The sequence below is a fragment of the Chenopodium album genome, chromosome 14 (genome assembly GCF_948465745.1).
Source record: "Chenopodium album chromosome 14, dcCheAlbu1.1, whole genome shotgun sequence".
Classification (NCBI taxonomy): Eukaryota; Viridiplantae; Streptophyta; class Magnoliopsida; order Caryophyllales; family Amaranthaceae; genus Chenopodium; species Chenopodium album.
This window is the reverse complement of record NC_137847.1, coordinates 15362629-15371627: the sequence shown is the minus strand read 5'-3', so window position 1 is coordinate 15371627 and position 8999 is coordinate 15362629. Positions and strand designations below refer to the sequence as shown.

Here is an 8999-nt window from a genome sequence, read left to right as displayed (position 1 = left end):
ATATCGCAATAAATTGAATATATAATGCCAAGTAAATGTCTTGACTAAAACTTTCACAATTACAATCATATTGTAATGTAATCATTATCTTGTCAAGTTGATTCTGAACTTCATACTGAACTTTTGAACTTTTCAAAACTTTTCACACTCATGCTTCAACTAAGCACTGGTGATCATATCACAAATGAAGTTTCATTGTCTGTCCCTAGCCTGCGTGAACCTTAGGTTTTCTTACATCGATATGTATTCGACCTCGAGTTCGCATCATCATTTCTCTAAACGGTGACTTTTGTCAAAAGTTTCAAATCAGAATGATATTTGCATATATCAATAGATTCATAATCTAATGATATTGAAAGTCCATCCCTTTGGATCTTCCGCATGCAATGCTCATTTTTCATTCGAATTAATTGACATTTTAGAGACAATTTATATACTTATAGAAATGGTTTAATTATTTCTATCATATAGAACTTTAAACCTATTTAGTTTTTCAAAACACATTGTGACTCAATAAAACATAGAATAACATTTACTCCATGTTTTTGAATTTTCTATGCTTAGTCATTACTAACATTGAATGGTATTTCGATAATGGCAAGAATAAATAACATTTACTTAATTCTAAGCCACAACTAGGTAAGGTGAAAATAAGCTTCTACTTGTAAAGTTGCAACTTTTGCTTCTAGACTTGTAGATTTTACTTGTGAAGTAGCAACATTTGCTTCTAAACTTGTAGATTCATTTCTCCCTTAGCCATACTTCTTCATTTACTTCAACCACATTCTCAATGAGAGTGAACTAAACATGACATCGCATGTCCAAGATGTAATAATATGCTAAATCAATTTCTATAATATACTTCTTTAATTGGAATATTTCCATTCTTTTACCTTCCAACTGTATGAGATAGTTTCTAATCAATTGAATTTGGTCCAATTAATTTGAAACATTTGTTGTTCATAATTTGGTCCAATTAATTTGAAACATTTGTTGTTCATAACAACTTTTAACATGTAAGTAGTTCTAGGTTTGAGAAGTAGCAACTTGTTTGCATTTCTTGGCCTATAACTACTTAATGCAATCCTCACATCACTACACCAAAAAGTGGAAAATGGAACACATGATACACAACTGTCAAGTTAGATAAGCGATCTTTAGGAGTATATAGAACGTCTATGTTAGCCGAACGTTTTGTATGTTGAATCATATAGAAAGCCTGTCTCACATAACAGCTCTATTTGTTTTTTTTTTTTATAAAAAGTGCCTTTACAATATAAAACTCCCTTCTCACTTGACCGTTCTATTTTATTTTGATATTATTATTAAATTTAAAAAAAATATTAAAAAAAAAAAAACAAGGAACCCTAACCGCTGTCCACTTTTTTCTTATTTCTTTAACTTAACGGCCGCTCATCAAGTTTTCTCTCTCATCTCCTTCCTCAAATATTTCCTCTCTTCTCCTCCTTATCAGATTTAATTAACTCCAAATCAAAAGAGGTAAAAATGTAAAATGAAGGGGTGATTTATATTCACTCACAATCATAGTGTTTCGTTCCGAAACTGAGTTGTTGGAATCGACAACAACTAGATAAGATTCGCACGAGTGGTTTCACTCAAATCACATTTCCGCCATAGCTAATCGGATCATTAACAGGTAATTTCAGGTTTGTTCATTATATTCCACCTAATTAGCTAAATATAATACAAATTTCTCTGTTTTTAAAGCCCAAATTAGTGGCTGATTTAAAGCGGTTAGAGTTTAATTTGGTTGGTTTGTGATGATTTTTGAAATAGATTCAAAGTTAAACTTGCATTATTTCAGAAGTTTTAATATAAACAGACAAGAGAAGAGGAAGAGTGTGGAGAAGATTTGGGCCAGGTTGACATTGTTCATAACTGTCTTAGTGTCTCACCTTGTAAATTGCAGGCCACCAATTACTCTGTTGGGCGGCAATTGGTTTGTGAGAAGACAGTGTACGTTTAAATAATTTATATTGTTTTTTAAAAACTTTTTTTGATTGATTTTTGTCTTTTCATTATTTAATCTATTTGTATAGTTGATGTTTTAGATCTAATTAGTCTATTATTCCTGTAGGGGATTCATAGTAATTTATAAGGTATTGAAGTTTGAAGAACCTCTTCAATATGAAGGAGACTACCACGAAGTATAATTGAATCAAAGTTGGCATTTCAAATTGAAGCTATGGACAATGGGGTAGCGCTTATGGAGTTAGTGGAATTGAATATATCTTTAATTTAGACTATACTTGAATTAGTTTTGTATATCGAGTTTTAATTTTTTAATTTTCATTTTGTGAATTGTATATACTTTTTAATTTTGAATTATAAGTGATTGAAAGTTAAGTTGGTTTACTTAATGAATTCATATGCTTTGTAGTTTCTGATTTTCCTTTATTATATTTCAATTTCAGTTTCTTTTTCTTTTTTTTTTTCAATTTCAATTTCAGTTTCTAGAGCTATTAAAAAAAAAACAGTTTCTAAAATACACGCGTATGAATGTAGCTATTAAACATTTTTTATTAAAAAAAAAAAATAGCATAACCGTTCTCTTTTTTATTTTATATAGAACAGTTAAGCTAGCTTAACCGTTCTATTTTCCTTCATTATTTTTCAATTTTAGGAAGGGAAAAGAGAACGATTGTGACTAAGAACAGTTCTCTATCTTTCATTATACAAAACGCCTATTAGAACCGTTCTATATACTTTACACATCGCTTAGTAGAAGAATGGTCCTAAGGCGTTCTATAAAGCCTATTTTAACCGTTCTCTAACCCCTTTTTTGTAGTAGTGCATATTCTTAAACCTTTCCCATTTGAGCCACTTAGAACATTTCTCTTAGGTTCAAAATGATGCTTTGCTTAACTTTTAAGCACTTTTCATGATTTTGCTAAGTCTATTCATTTATTATTCATATTTGAGTTTAATCAACTATTTAACTCCATATGTGGATAAAGAATAATATCATTTGATTAAATTTTGATCATAGAGATTTTCAATCACTTTCTTATATTCAATCATATTGAAGATAAGAGATTTTATTGGACTTCTATACTTGTCTTTTAGAGGATTTGCACCTCTCATCTTATTCTAACCTTTGAAACACTTTTCAAAATGAAGATGATGTTTGTATTTTATTCAAACATTTTGAGTTAAAGTAAACTAACTTATGACATGGGTTTCTAAAACTTGCTTTTAGAACCATCTTAGCAAAATTGGAATATAGGTTTATGGATTATCTTTTAACCTTTTGAGAACGTTTCTCAACTTTATTTTCAATCGAGGAGATTGTGTATAATAATAAAATTAGAACGAAATATCACTTATAAATGCAAAATTCAATTATGTTTAATAAAATTTAAAGTACCATAAACGAATTAATTTGGTAACTTTAAAACACTTCATTCAATTTAAATGATCCCAATTTGAAATAAGTGATTCCAAGACCCTTTATTTGTGCAATAATTGACCGGACTTTGGCCCTACCATCAACCATTACATTTTCAAGGTGAGTAAACTCTTTACTGATTACAAATCTTATAACTCTTGGTTGAATAATTAACCATCACATGTTTAATTATTACCCTTTACTTCAAGGTTCTAAACGCTTTAGGTAACCTTATCGAGTATAACCAATTAAAATTGTAAAACTTGATTTACCCCAACTCTCCCAAGATATAAAATGACACCCAGCTTTGGCATGACCTATCATAAATATCAAAGGTTTGTTGGGTTTTTAATTGGAAAAGCAACCTTAATATTATTGGGACCTAGATTTATTGTGTTATGATTAATTTAGTGAACTCTAGCACATCATCATTAACATCAATAAAATCTAACATGCATAAAATACTGAATGCATAATATAGACATAGCATGGCCCCTAATCCTTAGAAAACTAATAAAGTAAATGCTCCCACTTAAGCCTTCATGGATCTCATCCACCTCGCTCATTTGGGTCTTCACTTCATGGGCTTCTTGGATTAACTGCAACCTGTAATTCTACTCTATTCTATTTACTAATTAAATAAAATAAATAAAATTACAAAAATACTTTATCGGTACGTAGACCGTACTTTAGATTACAAAAATACATCATGATGTGCAGATTGTATTTAGCAATCTATTGGGCCATACTAGTCATTATATAGCAACATAATATCATATATTATAAAATTGCCACATAATAAATCACTCATCATGCTTTCCTAAACTACAACATCGAATGTTCATAATTAAGGAAACACGGCACCTAAATAACTCATATTTTAATTACTGCAATTAGATAATATCATATATTATTCATGATCATCAATAAAATATCATATATTTTAAATTAGGCATGAGATAGAATCAAATCTTATTTTAATCTAAAAAGATAAATCATATTTATCCTCAAAGATTATCCTAACAAAATTAGGAAATTTTATCCTAATTACAAGCCAATCAAAAAACTTAAATCAATTATATCCTAAAATAATTATGGGATAATCACATTATTTAAATCAATCTTTATCATTTTGGAATATGCTCAAAATATCCTAACAAATCCTATCCAAAATTAACAAATTTAATTATGGATAATCATCAAAAGTAACAAATTTAAATATGGATAATATCAAATTTAACAACTTTTGAAAGATTTGATTTTATCCCAAATAAAAGATTATATTTCAAAACAATTCTATTTTATCCCAAAATAAATCATATTTATCTAAAATATTTTAAAATAAAAATAATAATTTTTTTATGAAAAACCGTGCACCAGCCACCGTGGTGTGGCCAGCCTAAGCCGGCCACGGTGGCCGTACACTTGACGGTGTACGCTGCCGAAGCAGCGGTGCAGCAACAACGGCAACAGTGCCGCGCTTTGCACGGTGCTGCTGCTGCTCTTTTGCTCTCGGACCTCTGCTGCCCCACCCCTGCCCTCCCTCTTGGACCACCATCGCCGGCAGCCACCGTGGCTGCGCCACCCAGCCGCCTGAAATCTTCCGTCAATTTTTTTTTTTAATTTCAATTTTAATCAACAACTTTTGTTAAATAAATTAATGTGATCCATGATAAATTAAAACATAACTTTTATGCTAATTCATCAAATTAAAATTAAATTCACAATCTAATTTTAAAATCTAGGGTTCTTCATGAAAAATAATCCCCAATTTAATTTAACTTTTAAATTAAATCATTGGTCATGCAAAATTCACAATTTATACATGAAATCAACTAGATTAAAATCATGAAGCATTAAACAATCGAAAATGTTCAAAAACCAAAACACAAAAATAAAAATTTTAGGGTTTAGGGTTTCGAAAAATTCGAATCTAGGGCTAGGGGTTTCGAGATTTTCGAGCATTATAAGGCAAAATTCTATCCATTCTAGGCTATTTTAAGCATAATTAAATCACATTTAATCAAATTCTAAAAATTAAATCTCCATTTAATATAAAGATCGAACCATAATTAAATTATTCTCCCTCTTAATTAAATGAAAATTGTGGACATCAAAGAGTTATGATCAATATGCGTAAATGCAAGAGGCTAACTGATACCACTGTAGGGTTTTAGGTACTTAAATGCGGAATTTCACGAATCACATTCGTTTGCACCTAAACAGGATCTACAAGCATAACACATAAAGAATCACATAATACATACCTTTGACGCGTGATTTCCACAAGCAATTGACTGACAATCAGGGAGAAAATAGAGCCCCAAGCATTGCTCCTCTACTTAGTCCACGGGATAGGATTGAACCTCCACTACTGCTAGGTAGTTGGGCACGAACACTTCGAACAACCTTATACGGAGAGGGGAGGAGGAAAACGACCACAAATATCACCACACCACCACCGTGCACCACCTTGCACAAGGAGGCCGTACAGTTGTACGGATGAGAGGAAGGGAATAAGGAGAGAGATTGTGTGAGGCTAGGGTTTGGTTGATCACTAGTCAATTCTCAATTGACTGGTTAAGTGTGTTATGTCAAAGCCTAGGCAAGGCTTCTATTTATACATCATATGTATAATTAGAGTACAAACCAAGCCCTCAATACTCTCCCTTTACAACCCATATGGTCGGCCACTCCATGAGGCCTAATAATGGGCTTCTTTCTTTTATTCAATCCAACACCCTTTTGTGTGACCTTATACGATCCATTCTATTGGGCTTTAGACTATTTGACTAGCCCAAAGATCATTGATCATGTCTAGTAACAGATAATGACTACCCAAAAGAACGAACTTAATTATTTCCATAATTCGATCCATTATATATCTAGTAATTGCACTTGACGAAGACATAAATCCTTCAAGATTTATTCCTTGTCGTGTGGTGTAACGTATCTAGTCTCTTGGTTGGACGAACCTAGAAACTTTTTAGTGCTAACCGTTGCTTGCCTCTTCCCTATAAATACCTATTTTTCACCAGTCATAATACGCAATCACAATTACTCTCCTCTCTAAAAAACTTTAAACATTGTTCTCTAATTTCAGGGAAAATATTCTGAATTTTTGTGAGTGCACACAAACACCGATGTCGTGCTTATCAAAGAGGGCGACCGCATTGCATCTACAACACCGAGAGATAACGCAGTATCGTCATTTATGTTAGTGGTTATCCACAATGCGACTACTGTCATTTGGTTCGCTTCCTATCGAGACAAGTTTTTTTTTTGTTTTTATACCACATAAGTCTAACAAGGGGTGTATAGACTTTTACACTTGTAAAAACATAATTTCAACCATTTATATCTATAATCATAGATAAGTAAAGGTACAACAAACTGATTTTGTAAAACTATAAATCGATATAAATCTAACTGATTTCGTATGACTATATTTTGCCCAATATATAAATCAATAAAGATAGTTAACTATAAAAATGTGAATTTGCACCCAAAAAAATATAAGAATGTGGACAATGCAATTTTTCAAATGTTGTAGCAACGAAGTAATAGTAAATAAAGGAAGTAAATTACAAAGTTTAATTAAATTTTATTTTTTTAATCATACTCTCTTTGATTTTTTTAACGTGAAACATATTGAACTTTTACACTATATTCACATAATCCACTTTGACTAATATTAGTTATTCATATATAAGAAAAAAAAATAGGCTTATGGTTACTCTTCGGAATCGTTTCAATGAATCCTTTATTAACATTCCATTATTATGATTTTAACTTATTGACAATAAAAGATATTAATGGGCATATGTCCATTAGGGGTGAGCAAATATTCCGGGTACCTAGAATTGGAATGAAACTGGTTAGGAACCGGAAGTGTTTAGGAGCTGGCGGGTTCGAAACCAAAATTGGACCCGGTGGTTCCAACTCTGGATAATAAAATTAAGGAATGCTTGCAACCGGTTCTAATTCCAAATCTCAATTTTTTGGACCCAGAACCGGTTTGGTACCCGATTCTCCAATATATATTAAGCTAAATATATATATATATATATATATATATATATATATATATATATATATATATATATATATATATATATATATATATATATATATATATATAAACCAAAATATGATGAGAGTATCTAGTTAGTAAAATAAATTAAAAAAAATATTACTAACATCTGACATAAATAAAAGGAAAATTTGTAAAATACCACCCAAATAGTAGACTTGTTTTGAAATTACCACCCGTTAATTTTTTATTTTTATTTTACCACCCCTTAAATTAAAAACGTATTCAGTTTTCCACTTTTTTTCAAAATTCCGGTGGATTTTTCGTCTGTGGCCCCACAAAACTAACTTCCCTCCCTTTTTTTTTCTTTTTTTCGCTCGACTTAACCCTCTCATTACTCTATTACACTCAACTTATCACTTCTCTCATTCAATTCCTTCAATAAATTGCTGAACCATCATAAATCTTTTTCCTCTTTCTTCTTAAATTTTTTGCCAAGTGTTCAACTAGCCCTAAAATTATTAAAGTAAAACCCTAAGTTTTATTTTTCTCTAAATTTACTTGCATGTACTGGTGAAGGGAAAAAAGTGCGAAAAGTCGCCATCTTTGGGTGTTCTTTGGGGACCAGAAGATAGGTGAAGTTCTTGACATTCAATTGTTGAAAACGCCTAATTTAATTGTCCCAAGAACCCTAATTGTTGAAAACGCCCAATTCAATTTCCCCAAGAACCCTTATTCCCAAATCTACCCATTTACCCCAATTATAGTTAACGAAGAACCCTAAATTAAGAACAAATTGAATCCTACCTAACTGTGAATTGAGCGTCTTCAATTGTGGGGATTTGTTCTTCAAACAATAAGAAACAAAATTCGAGAAAATTTGGTGGAATTTAGTGAAGGAAATGCGAATTGAAGTTAAGAGTTATTTTAATTTAAAGAGAAAAATCGAGGGGAAAATTAGTTAAAATGGTTAATATAGCTGTTTGGTGGGGCACCACAGCCGGAAAAGCCACCGGAATTTTGAAAAAAGTGGGAAAATAAACGCGCTTTTAGTTTAAGGGGTGGTAAAATAAAAAATAAAAAAAATTTAACGGCGGTAATTTCAAACAGGTCTGCTATTTGGGTGGTAATTTATAAATTTTTCTAAATAAAATGGCTCCATGTTGGGGAAATTGATACATGGGTCACAAAAATTGCAACGAAATTTGAAAATTTTAACACTTCGAGGCGTGAACAAAATCACTTTCCCTAAGTAATATTTCGAATCTAACATACACATCGGGTATCACGAAATTACTAAGAGCAACGAATATGATCACAACTATATGTACTGTGTAGTATACTTGTGATCTAATGTAAGCAAACTTCGATTTAATTATGATGATGATAACCGGGTATGCAAAATTTTTCAAGAAGAAAAGTTCAACTGATTTTTTATTGAACTTTTCATCATATGTTGAAGAACATATTTATATGAAGCAATAAGACACCAAACATTAGGATGAAAACAGCCACCATCGAACCGGTTAAAGACCTGCGCCATGCCGAGTGGACCCT

General features: G+C 31.3%; 1 long non-coding RNA gene across 1 annotated transcript; it reads left to right on the top strand.

Moving 5' to 3' along the window:
* Positions 1-1264: 1264 nt before the first annotated feature.
* On the top strand, positions 1265-2392 carry LOC145578996 (uncharacterized). Its single transcript, XR_014098961.1, has 3 exons — positions 1265-1657; positions 1826-1977; positions 2099-2392. It is a non-coding gene; the product is annotated as an uncharacterized LOC145578996 (long non-coding RNA).
* The last annotated feature ends 6607 nt before the right edge of the window (positions 2393-8999 follow it).